The sequence below is a fragment of the Dermacentor albipictus genome, chromosome 2 (genome assembly GCF_038994185.2).
Source record: "Dermacentor albipictus isolate Rhodes 1998 colony chromosome 2, USDA_Dalb.pri_finalv2, whole genome shotgun sequence".
Classification (NCBI taxonomy): Eukaryota; Metazoa; Arthropoda; class Arachnida; order Ixodida; family Ixodidae; genus Dermacentor; species Dermacentor albipictus.
In genome coordinates, this window is record NC_091822.1 from 161,104,188 (window position 1) to 161,124,999 (window position 20,812).

Sequence of the window (20,812 nt, forward strand, 5' to 3'; positions counted from 1 at the left end):
AGGCGAAAGTTGCAATCAACTAGCGCACGACAGGTGTAAGAGATCGCTAGGAGAGGAATTCCCCCCTGCTTTAGTGGGCACAAATGTGATGATGATGAAAGTAGGACCTTTTATTGTCCCTCGAAGGTTATCGGGAAGTGCCAGCGCATCCTCGCACTCATCGTAAGTTTCCGTTGCGGGCCTCCGATGTCCGCGATTGCGCCCTCCCACGTCGTCGTCGCAGCTCCTCCGTCGTCTCCCTCGGCTGAGACGTCGACGACCCTGTTCCGCCCTGTGCTCCCCGCAGGGCGCCGGGTGGTGGGACCTCTTTATTCCTCACCGTCGTGCCGAGCCCGGGGCGCTGTTGGGTTCGCGCCACACGCTCGCCCGTCAAGAAAGGCGCGAGGAGTTGTCGCACGGAGGCGCGAGGCCCACAGACGCAACGTCTTTCTTGAGCGTTTCGTGTGTTAGTGAGAAACACACACACACACACACACACACACACACACACACACACACACACACACACACACACACACACGCAAGCACGCACGCACGCACACACAAACACACACACGCACGCACACACACACACATGCACGCACGCAGGCACACACGAGACACATACGCCGCGCACGCGCGCGTTTACAACGTAGGCGCGAACAATAGTGCACAATCGCACGCAGACAGGAGAGCATACAGCACATACGCACTCATGCCGGCGAACCCCGGCACAAGCACAGCCAAAACAAATACACACACACACGCGCGCGCGCGCGCGCGCGCTCACAAAACACAACTGACCGCACACAAGTGTAAACACGTCCAAGCGTAGGGAAACATAGCGATGGGAGAAGGCGAAGGAATCAGAGTGAAATCGAAACAAAACAAACGGCGACAAATGGAAACTGAGAGAGAGAGAAAGAGAGAGAGAAGAATGGGCACGCGTATGGTATGGTCACCCTCGCGCGATCCGCGAGCGCGGCAAGTCGAGGTGTGCGGCATCCCCCGTCGGACGTGTGGCGGCGGAGAGAAAAAAAAAAAAGAAAAGGGAAAGCCCCCCTCGTTGTCGGGCGCACCGCGCGTGCTGCTATTCCCGGTGCACTGCACGTAACGTTGCGCACGCGACGGCGCTGTGGGCGTTGATCGCCTCTCGCTGCGTTCGCTCCCCGCGGACACCCAACGGGGGGCGCCCGTTTTTGAAAGAGCGCGCTCCCCCCTCCCCCCCCCCCCCCCCCATGGGCTTTTTATTGTATACCCTTGCGGCATGTGCTGTATTTCGCTCGTGGACCTCGTACACGCCAGGTTGTGCCACTGCGTGGTAAGGTAACCCTGCCCTATAGGAACCCATTTAGACAGCCTGCAGAAAGTTTGTGGACGTTTGTCGACGTTGTCTATGTAGGCTGTTTACATATAGCCTAGGCGTGTGGAATTGCGGGTATAGACTGTGGACAATCTCGTATGGACTTTTTCATAGCAACTTCGGAATTCTATGGACGACTAATAGATCGAAATGTACCTCTTGACAACTTTCTTCTGCAGAAAGTCCGAATATCCTGCATGGACAAAAACAAAGAGATACAGAGAGAGGGGGAGAGAGAGATAAGTGGTGTGGGAAAGGCAGGAATGTTAACCCGAAAAGATTCTGGTTTGCTACCCTGCCCTGGAAGAAGCGTAAGGGGACATGAAAGATAGAAAATATAGCGAAGAAAGAAAGCAAAGGCGCGAGAAAAAAAAATAGAGGAAGTTGGGAACGTACGTGGGAACTATAGTCTCTCTAGTAGGCCACTCGAACGCAATGATTTCAAGAGTGCCTTTACAAATACACAGGAGCGCAAAATCAGTCTGTGATATGTCTGTTTGAATGCGTTGTCATTCTTAATGTACTTCGCGTACTGTTAGGGGACTATATATTTAGGTACCTGTCTATGTTTGTATCTATGTGTATATGTCTGTTTGTAAACATTTCCCGCCTATCTGGGTCCCTGGGTAGTCATGCAGTTACCGAATGGGCATCGTATCGGGTCGCCGTGCTGAGATAACAGGGTTCGAAACCATCCAACGGACCAACTTGTGTCGCTGAGTACGCGGCAGTGTGTGCATACGCGCCGCTCTTCAACGAATTGCCTTCACGCCGAGATGAGTCACTGCGGGCGCAGAACCGTATTTAGTACCGCTGTTCGAGGAAACTCTTTCACGCCAACTTGTATTACTCGGTGTGTGCCGCTGGGACTGCGCTGTTCTCCAATTTTCGGCAGCGGCGTATAGTCGTGCTTCCGCCGCAAATTTACACCAGCAGCAGCAAAGTAAAATACGTTTGGTTACTGTAGTATTAGTTTCGTTTATCTGCTTGGGACTGTGCGCCAGCAGGTGGCTGAACAGTGGAGGAGGCCGTTCACGTTCGAGCCTCCCCTCGTCCGGTGAAACGCCCAGTCCGAGTTTGCGTCTACCGGAACACCGGACACGCTAGAACGCTCCATTAGCAATACCAACGACCGGCTGCGCGTTCGCGCCGATATGTCGTATACGGCCGCTTCCGGGCTCCAAACGCAGTCTGCGTTGTAGCTTGTGCTTTTTGATTGACATTGGTCGCCGATCTCACCGCTGCCGCCCTGCGAGAACCGTTGAGGAACTCCCCTTACCAGCTTTGCTGTAAAAGAAATTGTGACCACCTGTTTGCGCTCTATAGGAACCAACCAATTTCCGTCTAGTCAATCAATCAATCAATCTTTATTATTACACAAAGATACTTTGCAGATACAGGTATACAGAAGGATGTCCCATAGTAAAAACTGAATTGGGACCTCCTTCCTGTTCGTGGTTAACAAATAGAAGTTTTATCGGCGAGAAGCAGCAGCTGAATCGATGCTATTGCAGAAATGATAAATAATGAAGTACAGATATACGTAAATGCAGATATTAATAGACAGCAATATATCGGCAGTAAGTAGCATTGTGAAGTATTGCTTGAATGTAAACGTAGTCTGGAGACGACAATGAATTAAATCTAAGCTGATTTGTTGCCCACTTACGTACTCGCGTCGCATGGAGCGCCCATCGACAACAGCGGGCGTGCACGCGGACTCCATCTTGGGGGCCGTGCTTGCGCGGACGACGCACGTAGTAGGAGAGACGTACGCACCGAAAGCGGCGTCGCCGTCGGCTGTGAAAGCGAGCCGGTCGCCGTCGGGCGAAAGCGCGGTCCGGGCACAGCTTCGGGCGACGCGCCCACGGGGTGACCGCGTTGGATACCGACCGCACCACGAGTGGGCCTCTAACGACCAGCCCACAGTGTCTGCCTCTGCGCTGGGACGGCGGATGGGTCCACACACTGTCGCAGCTGGGTGAAGACGAGCGCTATTGAATGTTTCCAATGTTTCTAATGAAGCAGAGAAGAAAAGAAACGAAAGAAACTGGTGTACAGTAGGGAACGCTGCACAGATCTGTGACCGAAGCGGTTGGGCGAGTTGCTTAGGACTCGTGTTTAGCGTCTGAAACAGTCAGAACAAAGAGTAGGAGAGGGGGTGGGGGGGGGGGTAGGCAAGAATAAGAAGAAGCGACGTGTAGTCGTTTATTGTTCTTTCGTCGCTGTTTTCTCGCGCTGCGTCCTTGCTGGGTGAAGATGAGCGCTATTGAATGTTTCCACTGTTTCTAATGAAGCAAAGAAGAAAAGAAAGAAACTGGTATACAGTAGGAACGCTGCACAGATCCTTGAGCCAAGCGGTACGGCGAGTTAGGCGAGTTGCTTAGGACTCATTTTTAGCGTCTGAAACAGTCCGAACAAAGAAGAGGAGAGGGAGGGGGAGGGGGGAGGGGGCGTAGGCAAGAATAAGAAGAAGCGACGGGTAGTCGTTTATTGTTCTTTCGTCCCTGTTTTAACTCGCGCTGCTTCATTGGTTACAATGAATCCGTAACCGTATTCACGTCCCCGTTTGTCAGACGTCTGGCATCGCAGTTCCTGGCGTGCATTTCAGCGTTGCTTCTCCATTTGACAGCGTTGATCCCCTCCTGTTCCATTCGCTTTGTGTAAATATTCGACGACGCCAATCGTCCAACTAGCATTAACCGTTCAATGTGAGCGGGACGTCTAAAGCTAACGGCCAGCCTGTTTTGCTTGACGACCCATCGGATAAAGTAGGAGTACTGCTACAAGGGAGAAAGTTCATAGGGCCGCGGATTAGCGAACGTCCTGGTCCACGCTAGATGATGATGGTATTGGTGGAGATGATGATGATGATGATGATGATGATGATGATGATGATTTTATTAGCGACTATGCAATTGCCGCATCAGTCTCTTAAACCCTTCATGGAGACTGTTTCCGTCTAAAGAACTGTGCCGCTTCTTACAACACTCATTATAAAAATACGAATGCATTTCTATCGATTTGCTTTCGCATTCGATAAACTTTCTTTTGAAGTTCAATTAAATGTCAAGCATGGCTTTTGCAAGTGGGGGTCCTGTGAGACAGGATCGAAAACATGCACCTTAATCAACAGATGTTTAATAAGTGCAGTTTCGCCTGAGAAGGAAATCGTTGTATGTGCGCAATGTATATTGACACTAATATCCAATTTTCTCTCGTATGACGTATTGTGTATCTGAATTGTGCCTGCAGTGTCCACAACATATTTAATGTGCCATTTCATAATGCACTCTTTTCTCTCTTGTAACAGTTCGTATCTTTAATTTTTGTGGAATTTAAAATGCGTCATTTTACAATATGTCTTCTTTTTTTTTTTACTTTCGTGATGTGTGGTGGTACATTTCCGTGTGACTCACGGGAAATTGAGTAGCCGGCATCGTGAGATGCCGGTGTGAACATCTCATTATTTATCCACGTCAATAAAAAAACAAAAAAAGCGCGTTTCGCGGTGACACAAAGTATAGAGTCGAGTCATCGCCCACTCACTGCAGGACACGCTTGATTGACATCAGATGCTTCTTGACTCACCTCTCGCTGCAGACGGCTTTCCTTCGCGACCAAGGAAGAACTTAGTTGCTCAGACGTTCACTAATCTCCGAGCAAGGCTGTATGGTCTTTCTTCGGCCACGAGGAAGGAGCCGAGTCGAAAGCGCCCGTTGCGGGGAAGGCGTACGTACTCCTCGATGAGTCGCGGTCATCCCCGCTTTCGACCTCGGCGGGACGTCGTCGTCGTGTCCGAAAGTCTGCGCAGCAAAAAAAAAAAAAAAAAATGCGCAGAGCGTTCAGTCAGGGCCGCGCGCTTCGTAGTCCGGCGAATCGAAAGCGATGCGGCGCTCGTGCGAGTCTTTTTTTTTTTTTTCTCCGCGTGGACAACACAGCCGCGCGGCGCTGAGCGATGCCTTCAAACAAGGCAGGCGCGGTTGAAGTCTGGGAGATGAGAAGGAGACAGGCAGGCGCCGCGACTTCTTCCTTTCTTTCTTTCTTTCTTTCTTTCTTTCTTTGTTTTGCCGCTGAGATGCATGGCCCCGAAGGTCGAGTACGGGAGGCGAGGTTAATGGCGAGAGAGCGCGGTGCCTGGCCGGAGCAATTCGAAGCGAAGGCCGCCGCCTGTTCGAGTAGTAGTAGTGGTATAGGAGTACACGTCGACAGGACACAGGCGGGTGCCATTAGAGATCGACGCCGGACTCGGAACGGAGGTTGTGCGGAGTGGAGCTCGCTTTTTTTTTCGTGCGCTGGACGAAGTTGCGTGCGCTCTCTGGGCGTGATATTGGTTTGGTACCAGTCTATATATACAAGGCTCGATGCGATTTATACCACGCCCGAACGCGTGATCATTCCTATCTTAAGTAAGGTATGGTGCGGATAAAAATTATACTATGGTAAGTCGTACCATAGTCTGACAGTCGTACCATAGTCCGGTAAGTCGTACCACAGCGGCAGATCACTGGTAGACGTCTTCATCCAGCAGTGAACATAAAGTCGGCTGACGATGAGGACTGAGAGAAAAGCACTGAAAGAGAGACAGAGAAAAAACAAAAGAGCGAGAGAAAGGAGGAAGGAAAGGCCGGGAGGGTAACCAGAGATGGGCCCGGTTTGCTACCCTGCACGAAAAGGATATGGAGAAAAACGTAAATCGCACGAAATGAACAGAAAACAGGAAGCGCGGGCTTGTCTTGGATCAAACGATAAAACGGAGCACGCCATTTCATTGCCTTTCTGCACTGTCATATATTAGTAAACGAAAAGAAAGGTGAGGACGTGCTTATCTCTTCAGGGAACGTTGGGAGCGGAGGAGCCATTGTGGCTTTATCGCTGGATATTCAGACATAAAGAAGTAGTAAGAGGGAGGGGGGCAACAACAACGCTCAATACTTACAGGCCTTTGCGAGCTACTGGTTCGTGAGCTTCTGTCGGCAACACGCGGATTACATTTGCATATGTCCTTCAATGCGACCATCAGCCGGTCTCGGCCTTCAACCGAGTCGGTTGAAGTGGTCAACCGAGCCGTGTCGCTAACTCTCGGGTGTCTACGGACCCGTAGTTCAACAAGGAACACGGTAATAACGAAGACTTACCGTCTGGCAGAGAGTGAAACCTTTCGGTCTCACCGACCTCGACCGTTTCAAGTCATGTCGCTCTTCAGACACCTCCATACACTTGGCAGTACACTACACAATCGAGCAATCCGCGGCCTGTCGCTCACGGACGAGTCAGCCCCTTCTATGTCCTCTGGTTTGCTCGCACTGCATGGAACTAATGAGACAGTTGCGTGGGCAGCGGCTGGTGCCTGAGCCTGCTGGGGAGTATAGTTGCAGGGCCCGTCAGTAGTAGTCCGTACGCGCGCGGAAACTTCAAGCGCGCAGCTGTGTGCCTCTCGGAAGCGGAGCAATAACAAACACAGTTCAAAGAGAATAAGAGGAATAATGAAATGCACTGGGCTTGCGGTCCATGGCTGTGATTTTCTGGCGCTCGTCGAGCTGAAGCTCGCTGGGGAAGGGCCGGCCCGGCCCGGCCGAACTGGACGTGTGGCGAATAATGGAGGCAGATGAAAAAGTTTCCGCGACAAATATGTCAAGGTCTCTTGCCTCCGCAGATCCTCCTTTCCTCTTTTTTTTTTCTTTTTTTCTGTGTGGGCGTGAATTTTCGGCTCCGGCGCGTCTACCTTAAAAGGATAACGTCTTCGCTTTTTCAGCGAGTTAGAAACTTGGGCTGCGCTAAAGGGATCGCTGGTGGCGCTTCATATACCATACGGATCACGCCTCTCCCGTTTGTATCATCGGCGTTCACCGCTCGATTGAACTCTTCTACGTGCGCTCCTGACATTCGCCGAGGCTGTCGGCCTCGCCGACCGCCTTTAGCTCCCTCACATTTCCGCGGCGTGCTGCTCTGGTGTTCTTTCTCTCCCCCTACTTTCATTCCCTACCCCCTGTGCAGCGCGGTTGAGGTGTCCTCTGCTGAGAGACAGTTACTGCGCTGCACTCTACCCCAACCTTTCCTTCCCATCAAGAATCTCCTTCTCTTTCTCGATTGAACTGACTTGAATTGCATGCAGCGCGAGCATCGTATAGGGGCCGCGATTGACAAAGTTATTATTATCATTATTATTATTATTATTATTATTATTATTATTATTATTATTATTATTATTGTTGTTGTTGTTGTTGTTGTTGTTGTTGTTGTTGTTGTTGTTGTTGTTGTTGTTGTTGTTGTTGTTGTTGTTGTTTTGCCATGCGGCAAGGGCGTATACGAGAATCAGGAGGCGTCCTGACGACGGCGCGATAACGATGACAGCTATGCACGCCGTCGTCGCTGACGTAACGGAAATTAACGGATATTGGGGTGGACACAAGAGTGAATCACACCGGCGACAGTCGCAAGTGGTCGCACGACCATTTGTGAGTAGCAACCAAAAGGCGACTGAAGGTGACCGATGCTCAGACCGTCGAGAGCGACTGGCCAGTCGCCACCTGCTCACAATTGCATCACCGCGTGAAATAAGTTATCATCGCATACAGAGGTCCTGTTCCTGCGCCTCTGATTGCTTTAGTGGTTTTGCGACTGCGATCGCGCGACTGGAAAATCGAGCACCGAGCGACTGGCCCGGAATGGTGCCTTTTGAGAAAAGCGACCATTTGCGACCAACTTGGTCGCGCGACCACTGTCAATCTCCGATGTGAATGAGCTTTTAGAGATTTCAGCAGCTGTCGGAGTAAAAGTGTATTGTACCACTATCTTTATGAGCTCACTAAGGAACGCCAGAGGCTCGATAACGACAGGTGAAATGAGAAGTCGTCACTCCAGTCCAGCCCAGTCCAGCCCACTGCAGTTCAGTGCAGTCCAGTCAGTCAGTCAGTCAGTCAGTCAGTGCTTATGATGCGTGGTGCTTGTTCACTTATAATGGATGCTGATAGGGGGTGTACGGGTACAGCACGATGCGCGCGAGTGAGTGAGTGAGTGAGTGAGTGAGTGAGTGAGTGAGTGAGTGAGATGGATGAGTTGCCGGTAGCAACGAGGCACCGCCATCGTTCCAGTGTAGACGGCGCGCGCTCTTTTTCGCAAGCGATCGCAAGGCGAGGGCTCCACTCGACAGGCCACGCACCTTCCGAATGACCGTGCTTGCCTCTGTACACTTTCGCATAGCGCTTGTAACGAATAGGGCTTCGGGGCACACTCACTGTGCACCGTCGCGTTCGCACACACAGGGCGTGGCCAGTGTGTACACTATGTACAGTTTATACTGGCTGTCGTTCGAGCCGGTTCTGAGCCATATACCATCGACCTCCCGAGGCCGAGTAATTCGAACGCGTGCTGTATGTTCCCGGGTATAGGCCGCTCCTACAGCATGCAGAGGGCTGCACTTTACAGCGACTTACCATGGGTTATGGCCCTCTGGTTGAGCCTCTAGACGTGATCAAGCTCGGAGAGCCCTTCAGTCGTTGCGGAAGCTGACACATTTATACTCCCGGATCACTGAAGTTTATGACCCCTAACGGTATCTCATTTTGTGCTTTGTGCTAATATGATCTAACTTGCACTTTGTCAGAGACCGCCACGACCGTAACCCTCTGGGCAGACTGAGCACCAAAAGTTCGAGTGTTGCATGAGTCACCGCCTGACTTGTTCATTTTCCTTATCCTCGGAGCAGTGCTGGGGGGACAGCACAGAACGTGAGCGTCGGGTGGTGCTATACACAGTAAAATAATTTACACCCTTGATGGTGATTATTGCGAATCATAACACCCTTGAAGGGTGTTTTCATTCAAGAAACATCCCATCATCATGACTTTTCGCGAAGCATAGGGCAGTTCTAGATGCCATAACACCCTTTTACCCACCGAAAGGGTGCACTGACTAAGAATATTGGTGGTGGGTGCAAGGGTGTTTTTGTTTGTTTTTATCACATTCACAAACATAAAGTTGCACGAAGAGACGGCGTGTCCCACGGCACTAAAAACCAGTGGCGGATCCAGAAATGGGCCCTGCCTTACCCCAAGCCCTTCCCCCCCGAGACATGTCGGACTTTCAAAGCCGACAAAACTCCTGAAGAGAGTCCCCCTCCGTTTCACTGTCTGTTTTGATAAGCTATTTTAAATATATCCCGGGAAAAACCTGTTGCTGAAGCACTACTATCTATTATGTCACAGTGTTCTAGGTGGCACACAGTTCCTAAATGTCGTCACGCACAAATTCCGCGGAATCGAAAAGCGCGCACCTACTTTTTCTAGTATTGAATACTTAACCAAAAGAAAAATGTTCAAAATGTTTTCAGCAAGGCAGAACTAGTGCAGCTCTTGCTTTCGGGACGCCAGGAATCTAGCAAAATGAATAGGCCACGTGACAGCATGCAGCTGGACGCGCCACAATTGCTCTAAAGCAGTGCGGTCGTCTAGGATTCTTTCAAGCATGACAAAACAGGCAGAAAAGGGTGCGACGAACCATACGCGGACAAAAGATACGCCGATTCGAGAAGCTTTCACCCCACCTGACCTTCTTTCGCCGAATCAATAACCCCAATTCGTTCTGCTTCTCTCAAGTTTATAAACAAGGTTGGCAAACTTGAGCCTTCTCACCCACCACAATGCTTTGCTCAAGCAGCATCTGCCGAAAGAGCCGTGCAAAACGCTCATGGCTTCGCGTCTGCGTCAATTTACAAGCTGGCTGTACAAAAAGAAACTATTAAGTTTGTAGTTGTATAGAAAAGGAACGTTCTACTGGCTTACAAACAGCTGCCTGAACGGAGTGCTCAAAAAGAAAGGGAGAATAATCTAAGCAAGTATAGAGAACCAACGTACAACTTGCGATGCATACAGTATTTACAACACCGACTAACAACGGTATTTACTGAAATATTTCCTCTCCCAAATTGGAGACAGTATTATTGCATGCATGAATAGGATATCAAGCCAATCATTGTAGATATAACGAGATTCCGGAAATTGGCGGGGCATTTGCAGACCCATCTTTGTTCACGGAACAGTGGTGAGGCATTCTTCAAGTGTGCGCGCTACTGCCCACCTGCCAAGTACGTTCGCGATCTCTTGGCATATGTAGACCTGCGCGAGACTCGCCCGTCTCCCCTCGCGAGACGGGTAGGACAGGTGCACATGCTGAATACCGGAAAGAAATACTTTGCAGAATGAAATTGAATTTTGTCAAAACACCAGAGCTCTGGATTGCAGGTTACAGCGTGCACAGGGGCGCTCTGCCAGATTTTAAAGCGAAGCTTTCTATGCCTCCTCCCTCACTTTTTCCAATTCTGCTGCTGCTGCTGTCACTGGCTTGCCAGCCGCGTCGGTGGGTGGTTTGAGAGCGTGCATAATGAACATGAGAGGGACGCGTGGAAGGCGTGTGCGAGTCCTTTTAGCGAGAACTTCGTGGGCATCGCTACAATACTCTTTGGACCTCTTTGGCCGTCACAATGCCCACTGAAACACCCTGGCCATCGACACAATGCCCTCTGGAAGACTAATTACGCGTTAGCCCCCTTCTGCCCACCCCCACCCACCGCAAAAGCAGTGCAGAAGGTGCAGCACTTACTTTTTTGTACTCACATGCAACAGCGCAGAGGAGAGACAGTATGGTACTAAGGGGAGACAAGCGAATGCTTAAAGCCAACACCCAGACTAAATGTCATCACAGTTCCCACACTTTGCCAGGAAATTGTTGTTGTCATTCAATAGCCTTTACCACAGCTGCACCCTCGCCGAGCAAAGGGGTTCGGCGATGGTATAGGCACAGCTATTGAATGGGAACAATACTAAATTGCTCTGCTCGTGGTAGTTTGAGGGCGAGCGTAGTTGGGTTGAAAATTACTTGTCTACCGCGTGCACAAAATACCTCGATTTTGAATATATCTTCCTCATTACCCGTCAAACTGCTATTATAAGCAACTGCAGTAAGACAAAGACCGACATCAGATTATGACAACGACAACTCACGGTGCTGTCCACCAGAGGGGAATCGTTGTTATATTTGTTCTTTCTTTTGAGCGGTCATAGGCCCCACTCGCTCACCCGCTCATAAAAACAAAGAAAAAAAAACCCCTCGAGATCTCGATTCGCTTCGGTTGCACTTTCACGACAGCAGGCAAAGAAAGACTTTTCGTACTTGGAAACTTAAAGTTTTCGTGTAATTCTGCACATGTGAAATTTCGTGGTGTCGCCTATACGTTTAGAAAGCTATTATGCAAGTACTTTTATATCTGTCGTTCATCCAAGCTATTTAAAATTTGAGTGAGCACTCCAGTTCAGAAATATGAGCATTGTGAACTTCTTGAAAATGCCAATTAAAGCTTTTTTTCTCTCTCTGTTTCTCTGTGCATAAAAGAAAAGACGGACTCACAAGTACCTCTGTATCTTATACAATCAGGAAGGGCCACGTCTCTTTACAAATGAACGTCCAAGCAAACAAACAAAAAAGAAAGCATCGACAAACAAATTCACTTACACGCAGTTACCAGCCCACCTTTGCCCCATTTGATTTGACATCAGCCCATGTTTCTGGAAATAAATTTCCAGTGAAACTACCCGTAAACACAGAAAATGGCTTAGAGGTAGCGTAAAATAAATAGCTTTGGAAGTAATACACACACATAGTTTAAAAGAATATTTGTTTTTATGCCTTGAAAGCGAAACCGAAATTGAAATAACTTCCCCCGACGGGTGTCGCCGCTATCGCCGCTAAGTCATTTCCTGCGTCTCGCGGCGGCCCGCCGGGTGCACATGTGTGTGTTCTGCGTGACATTCTTGAAGTTGTGAGTAATTAGATTGTTTTTTGCTGCGTTTAGGTTGTACCACCTCGTTGTTTTCGTGTACTTTTGTGCTCATCGACGCGAAGTGAGCGTCCGGAGTGAAGGCGACGCGATTATGTGCGAGAAAGAAGGGCACCAGCGGCCTACGACATCGGTGTTTCTTTGTGACAGTGTGTTTACTACGCCTACGACGGCCGTCATTCGTGGCGAAGGAGAAAACATCTTCCATTCGGCCTGAACAGTGATGAAGTGGACGTTTTGTTTTTCGGCGGAATGCATCGTCAACATGGTCCATCCACTACGTAAACGAAACGGCGTGCCCAGAGTACAGATCGTGACAGCGCTCCGCCTTCAAACCGAGGGCCTTTTGCAAGGCGCATGAACTGCTCATATAAAAGGTACGTACGTAGCCACGTTCAGCGTCTCGTTTTTTGTGGTGCGTCATTGTGGTAGTAATTTTCGCGTAATTTATTTAAAGGACAGCGCAAGGTGTGTTGGATGCGAGTGTAGTATATGTACTCCAGGCGTAGCCTATGGGCACCGAATGTGAAAAAGAAAAAAAAATTGAATGTTTCATTGTTCACGTGTCCTCAACTAGAGTTGTAGAGAATTAAGTACTGCTACGCGTCAGTATTCGGCGCAGGCAGAGAAATAATACTTTGGTTTGGCTAATTGGTTCTTTCTGTTACCAAAGATGGGCGCAGACTTATACCGGTGTCACACGGCCACTTTCGAGCACGATTGAGCGCGTTCTGGATCGAAATTTTCGACCGCGATTGGCTCCCGTCCACCGATTGTGCAACGAGGCCAAACGCGTCCAGAAATTCGATTCCAGTCAGGATCGATCGCGGCCAAAAGTGTGCAGAGTGACAACCGTATTAAATGTCGCTTGTGTACTTTCACTCATTTTTTTTTTTTTTTTTGTCGGAGGTCCCGTGGTAGGTAATGGCGCAGGCAGCTTGCAATGCTTGTGGTTTCATGACTAGAACTAATGCAAAACAAAAGAACCACGACCGTCCCGGCTATGTACTTATCAATCGCTTTAAGTTGTGCTCGTTTGTTATAGAAGCTGTCGTGCTGTTGCGGATGAATGCGTGGTTGCGCTATTTGTTTATAAATTTATCTTTTTGTATAAATAAGCACACCGAGCCTAATCAATTTTTTTCTCGTCCTTGTACTCGTTTCTTGGTTTCACGCAGGCGTGCTTATTATTACTACTATTTGTTTTCTTGTTGTGTGACTGAACCCTGCCTAAGGCGTCCTGTCAGTTGTCAACAGTATTTCTGAAATGAATTGCACTTAGGGTCCTACGGTTATTGTACGCTTCACTACCTTATTTTAATGTCTTGTTATAAAGTGTATGGTTATTGTAACTATTCTTGGCCTTTATATATGTATTTATTAAGCTGGTGAATGCTTAATTGTATTTGCAGTTTTGAGAGGTTCTTTTATTGAATCGTCAATCTCGAATGGTATTAATGGTGGGTTGTTTTCTTGTGCCCATGCAGTTGCAGTCAGCATGAAGCAATTGCATGGGAACCAACTGGCTGTCTTGGGCCTACACGTTGCTGAAAAGACAGTGAAGACGTCTGACCTGACAGGTATACTTTTTTCATCACAATTGGCCTACATATTTTTTTCACCGGAGGATGAAGACCTCTGGAGCTCAAAGCTCCAATTACCCCAGTCTTGCGCTAGCTGATTCGAAGTGAAGCCTGCAAAATTTTTTGACTTCATCGTAGTCTACTTCTCTTCCGTCCTTGACTACCCTTCTCTTCTCTTGGCATCCATTCTGTAACTCGAATGTGCCACCAGTTATCTGCCCTATGCATTACATGGTTGAAGAAGGCACTTGGGCTAGTTGGTGCTCATTGCAGACTTGAGACATGAATAACTAGCGTGAAAAAGACAACATCAAGAAGCACATAAGAAAGAAGTCTAGACTTCAACTGAAATTTTTGCTACACAGAAACATAGAATGCACAGAATGTCGACGGACAGAAACAACACAGGAGCTATCGGAACAAATTTATGAACAGGTTAATTTCACTTACGAACATTCTTGGTAAGAGCCAGAGACGGGTGCTTACACACCTATTCCCCGCTTTTTTGATGCAAAGTGGTTCGTATATTTCCCTATGTACCTGCTTCTGGAGCTGCCTGAGCACACGATTGCTTTGAAACTGCTCGGTGCATGAGCACGTATGGCGATGATTGGCCATGTGGCCACCAGCCACCAAGGCACTCAAAGCTGCCCTATGTGTCCTCAAGCCAAACAGGTCGGTGTTTAAACGACCGCTTGGGGGAACAAAGATAGGGCAGCTGTCATGGCTGGTGGCCATCTGGCCAATCATTGCTGTAAGTGCTCATGCACTGAGCAGTTTCAAAGCACTCATCTGCCCACGCGGCTCTAGAGGCAGGTCGACATGAAAATATTCAAAGCACTTTGCATCGAAAAGCGGGTGATAAGTGTGTAAGCACCCCTTCTCTTGCTCTCGCCCAAAAAAGAGTGTTCGTATCTCGAAATGAACCTGCCCATCGATTGGCTCCAATACCTCCTGTGTCAGGCAGGGAAAAGGAAAGATAAATGTTGCTTCCACGCGTTGAGGTCGCATCCCCTGAATCCTATGTTTCTGTGTAGCCAAAATTTCAGTTGAAGCCTAGAGTTCTGTCCTTTGTGCTCCTAGCTGTTGTCCGTTGTCTTTTTCGCGCTAGTTAATGATGTCTCACATCTGCACTACATGGCCTGACCAGCTCCCTTTTTTTACTCTTTATGTCAGCTAGGATATCAGCTCCTTCATCTACTTTCTGAACCACGCTGCTGTCTTCCTGTTTCTGCTGCCATCAGGATAGGAGTGGACATGACAAATGAAACTGAATGTCATTTAGACAAAGGAGCAGTGAGACTTCCTGTGCTTTACCTTTTGCTGTTGTACATAATAGTTGAAATTGCACCAACACATCTTTTCCACCTTGTGATTTTCCCATAGCTGTGGCAAATAAATATATAGGCTTTAAGAAACTAGAAATGCAGTTTGCCTAAGAAAGAGAATACTCTTGCACCTAAAGGTAATGTGTATGATTCTCTGACTCCTTTGATGCATGTGCCTTCAGAGGTGTTGACGTTGTTCTTCATTTCTTTCTCAGTAAGCTTTACTTGATGGGTCTGACTTTGTATAAAGAAATAAGTTCTAAAGAAACCATAATACCTAACAGGCAGAATTGTCGAGGTTGAAAGTCAAGTTTTCTTTCATGACATATTTTTTTCAGGCTGTACTAGTTGATCCATGATGTTCGACAGACAGCGCAGACTTGTACAAGGGACGTCAAAAGTGGCGAGAAATGGAACAAATGCTATCGCCTCTTTCTCCATCCTTTGTCGAGTTCACATTGTCTAACGTCATCGGCCAATACCAACTAGCCCGTTTGCGTACCTGTACTAGTTGAGCCATTTATACTATGGTACTCTAAACCAAATGTGATAAATTCAAAATTGGTGCCTTTTCTATCTTTGTACAAATACCTGTTTCATAAAATAGTTTAAAGTGTTATGGTTGATGTCATGTTTCGACACCACCATAACCTCATAAAATATCTTCATGGATGCAAAAGGTGCCTCTTGTGCAAGTTCCGTTCTAGCCTGACACGGAAAACAAACCTGGCAGAAGGTAGAGCACATGCTCTTTTGTAAACAAAACGCATGATTGCATTTTCTTGGCAGTTATTGCAATGTTTTCTGATGTTTATCTCCAGGAACATTAATTATCTCAGCTGCTAAAGACACATCACTAGACACTGTGAGCAGAAAAAAGTGATTGTGCAGTACTGTTGAAGTCATGCAACATTATGTTTAAGCAAACTGGCAGGGATGCTAGCTGTTAAAAAGAAAAAGCTGACTTCAAGAAAAATTTGCACTCCTAAATGTGGAATTGAAATGCACTATGCTTATAAGCTACAAAAGATTTCCAGGATGATCAGACTAGTTACACTGGCCATTTGCTGATTCAATAAGGTTCACTGAAGCTTGCTTTTAAATTCACACTGTTTTTATGCAGGGTGATGATTTTCAGTCTTGTGGAATTTTTAAATATAGTCCTGTTGCATATAGCATAATTCTAGTCCTTGAGCAGGAATATTCAAACACGCAGATATATCTAGCACAAGAAATCGAAACATATTAAACTAATTAAAAAAATTTATTATCTTTCGAATGAATTACATTATAGCTAATATAACCGAAAAGAAAGGGGCTTAACCAAGAAACCCGATGTTTATTAATCATATCCTAAGAAGCCAGCAAACACTGACACCAAGGACAAGTTAAGGTAAATTACTTGTGATTAAGAAATGAAATAAAGAAATGATAAATTAATGGAAATGAAAGTGGATGAAAAAACAGCTTGCTGCAGGTGGGGAACGAACCCACGTCTTTGCATTACGCGTTAGATGCTTTACCAATTGAGCTACTGCGGGCGCCGTTTCCCCATCACTTTCTTGGGTATTTATGCTTCCTAGTAGAACGCTGGGAGCGTTTGCCAGCGCCACCACATATCTGGGGCACATATTGTAATTTACGAATCATAGCCAGTGAGATTACAACGTGTATCTACTTGGAATTGATTTCCAGAATGGCGTCAGTTTGGAGATATGCACCATCAAACTTGCCGGAAAAATGCACTGTTGTTCTACTTACTTTTTTAACAAAATGAACTTTTATGCACTGAGGCACAAAAGTGGGTTGTGCACTGATGCACAACCCACTACTTTACCAGTAGTACTGAAAACATTTTGGCTCTTTATCATTAATGCACTGATGTTTAAGCTATAGAATGTCACTTGCCCCATCTTCCTATCTCTTCGCGTTCCAAAGTAATCGAGCAATGCATGGCATCCAGTGATGATGTCCGGTTGAAACAGTGGGCTGTAATTGAATTTCTCACTGCGGATGGTTCTGCGCCCTTCAACATTCATTGCCATCTGAAAGCAGTTTACGGGGATGCCTGTGTTGAAATCAGCACTGTGCGTAGGTGGGCAAGTACTGAGAAACATCAAAATCCAGCCGCATCAAATGTCCAGGATCAGCACCGAACTGGACAGCCCACAATGGCTTCTTATGAGGATCATCAACATCAGGCAGACGAGTTGAATCGGGTCAATCGTAGGATCAAGCAACACCAGATTGCAGCAACACTCGCTATTTCCATTGGTTCAGTGAACCACATAATTAAAAACCTCCTGGGTTACAAGAATTGAACTTGTTGGCTATGCTTCGACTTTTTATGTCAGTCGTCAGTTACCGTGACACCCAACAAGCGCAAGTCTTCTTGTAACGCAGGTCTTTAATGATGTGGTTCACTGAGGCAATGGAAATGGCGAGTGCTGCAATCTGGTGTTGCTTGATCCTGCGATTGCACCGAGTCAACTCATCTGCTGATGTTCATGACCCTCATCAGAAGCCATTGTGGGCCATCCATTTCGGTGCTGATCCGGGAGGTTTGATGTGGTAGGATTTTTGTCTTTCACAGTCCTTGCCCACCTCTGCACAGTGCTGACGTCAGCACAGGCATTCCTGTAAACTGCAGTCAAATGGCCATGAATGTTGATATGCGCACAACCTTCCACAGTCAGAAATGCAATTACAGCCTGTTGTTTCAACTGGACGTCACCACTGGATGCCATGAATTGCTCGATTACTCTGGAACGAGAAGAGATAGGAAGGCGAGGCAAGTGACATTCGACAGCTTAAGCATAAGTGCATCAATGATAAAAAGTTCAAAATGTTTGCTGTAATATTGGCAAAGTAGTGGGCTTGGAGGCAATAATTTCTGAATTGCCCTCATATAGTTGTGTAGCCTGTCTCTCCTACATTCATAATGTGGCAGATTAAATGCCTTATTCTTTCGAAATAACGATTTCCTGGAAGTAAGCACTATCTGTGCTTGTTTTCTTTAACCTGCTCTTCATGTGATCTTGAAATATTAAAGTGAATGATGCAGGGAAGCGCTGCTAGTCATGTTTCGTGTACTTTTCCTGACATTAAATTGCAACAAATCATTTTGCAGGTAGAAAAGAAGCAGATGGCTACAGTGATCAATGAAGAAATGGCTTCATCTATGATGGCTCGCCTTAGGACATTGGAATGGAGCTACACAAAGGCATCATCATCCTCGCCTGTGCCCTGGAACTTTGGTTTGAATGAGACTGTTCTTCAATGTAGAACGGCCGCAAGACTTGTCACCACAAGGCATAGTGCAAGCTCACAATATTGTACAGGAGGCTAGAATAAATGACCCTCCATGCAGTCACTCTGTATCTGTGATAAATGGGACCATTTCACGCAGAACACTCACAAGTGATAATGTGTTTTCTCTCAAAGTTGCTATGCAGTGCGTTTGTAAACACATTACCTATTGTATGCACACCATACATAACATTTCTGTGTGCTAGCCTAACTGTAGACTTAGAAACAAACAATGAAGTGCATATGTACCCGCTTCCACATGCCGTACTTCAAGGGCTATTATATTGCTCATTACACCCGATAGGTGAAGGGGTAATATATTCCTGATCACACCCTTACACCCCATGGGTCGAAGGGTAATATGTTGTTCAAAACACCCTCAATGGATAGGGTGTTATTGGAATATAGAATAACCATCATAAGGGTGTAATTCCCTATAAAACCCAGCTTTTTCAAGGGTGCTAGGGGGTTAGTTATAGACACCGAAAAAAACCCTTAGGGGTGTAAATTATTTTACAGTGTAGGGGAAGAAAAAAAGAAAAGAAAGCTACAGCGAGCTTTTAGCAATAATGGTATACATTAAAGCCTGCTCGAAATTCGATCTTCTGGGTTGACATCGTGCACAAACCACGGCAGTAAAACTCGCGGATCCGACGCAACGTTGAAATCTAAATGACGCAAAGCTTGCATATGAGTTAGCGAGGTAGCAGAGTATACCAATGACACGAGCACAGCCACGTCGCCTGTAATCTTTCATTTAGCTATCTGTCTGACTCCCGAGGACGAAGGCGAAGCGTGATGCTTGTTGACTGATAATGGATGCTGATGAGGAGTGTACGTACACAGTACCACGCGCGTGCAGTCTTTCATACCTCTTGTGTTGCAGTGGCACATCCATTCTCGGGGATCGGCCAAGAATTGACATATAACGAGGGACGAAGTTGTCGGTTCGGGCACATTCCCAATGGCGCATACCCGTGGTGACCCAAGTGGTAGATTATGCCAGACAGCAGACGGCAGCGAATTGTCTTTTAGTAGGCGCACATACGTACACAGCACACTGCAAACTATAATTTACATCCTTAAAAGTGCATAAAGGTGTAAATCGGTCTTTAACTCTGACGCCCTTACACCCTTAAGGAAATAAGGAGGCGCGAGCTACAGATTGATTTACACCCTTATGCATCTTTAAAGGTGCAAATTAGACTACGGTACTGTTCAAATTGTACGCTCTCGGCAGCACAGCGGCCAGCACATTCCCAGTGGTCCAAGTTTTCCCTACGCGTCCCGCAAATGCGCAATTCTATCCACAGAAAATTTAGTTTCAACCCATTTCTTGCATCTTCAGAATAATTATACCGCAGCAAAACAGATTAACTCGACGACACACCGGAACCGAGAGCGAACTCCCCAGACGTCCATACCTTAATTCCAACTCCTTTCGCTAAAACATTTCGCACATATTGTTCGCATTTGCAGCGAAGGCGCAATCTGGAGTTCTATATGGGACACACTTTTAAATGCCGTTACTTTCACTGGTGCTTCTGCTTATCGCGCTCTATTTCGGCGTCCACGATCGTGCGCACGGAGCCTGATGGGGATAGCGCGCGGACTATGGGCGGGCGGATGCGGTATCCTACAGCGGCGCGTGTGGAGTACCGGTCGGCCCGCATATAAAGACGCGGCTTACATACAAGCGGTCAGTGGCGGAGCGATCGCGCACATGCCTGAGCATAACCGCTCGTGTTCGACCTCATTAAAGAAGCCAGGTGTTCGATGGGCGCGGAAGGATCGAGGAATGCCGGCCAGCAGCCGCTTGACGCCCTGCGTCCTAAGGCACACACACACCTAGCGTAGCCGCCGGGTTGCGTTTAATTCTGCGCGGTGCGTGTCCACCACCCTCGAGAGGGCGCCGTCGCAGCTGTTGGCGCGACGTCGAAAAAAGAAAAAAAAACGCTCCGTGTCTCTCGAGGCGACCGTACACGACGACCGCGCTATGTACCGCGTGGTTCGGCGACGACTACCGTGTCTCTTACTCGATCATGACGTGCTGTTTCTTTCTTCCCTGACAAACGCGCAAATAAAAAATGAAATCGAGCACGGAGCTAAAGCTGCAATAGTGACAAGGCATGGTCATTGGCATTCACAAGTGACGTAACTCAGCCCACACATGAAAAAAGAAGAAAACTGAGAAAAGGAAAGGAAGGGGGGGGGGTGCAGTGTAGAAGAACAGCACACACGTAAGAGACTATAGGCGACACAAACGTACTACATAAGTGCAGCGTTTATGTCATCCACTTTCTATCTTTGCGTTGTGTTTTTGTGCGGCTGATGTCACACGGCAGCTCGAGGGCACAGCCCTCGCTTCGGTGTGTTCACCTTCCTGGGATTACACAGGCACACACACACTCGTCGG

At 47.5% G+C, this 20,812-nt stretch overlaps 1 long non-coding RNA gene across 1 annotated transcript; it reads left to right on the forward strand.

The window, feature by feature from the left end:
- The first annotated feature begins 12,115 nt into the window (after positions 1–12,115).
- LOC139055588 (uncharacterized) lies at positions 12,116–18,756 on the forward strand. Its single transcript, XR_011511873.1, has 3 exons — positions 12,116–12,553; positions 13,664–13,756; positions 18,218–18,756. It is a non-coding gene; the product is annotated as an uncharacterized lncRNA (long non-coding RNA).
- Positions 18,757–20,812: the final 2,056 nt, after the last annotated feature.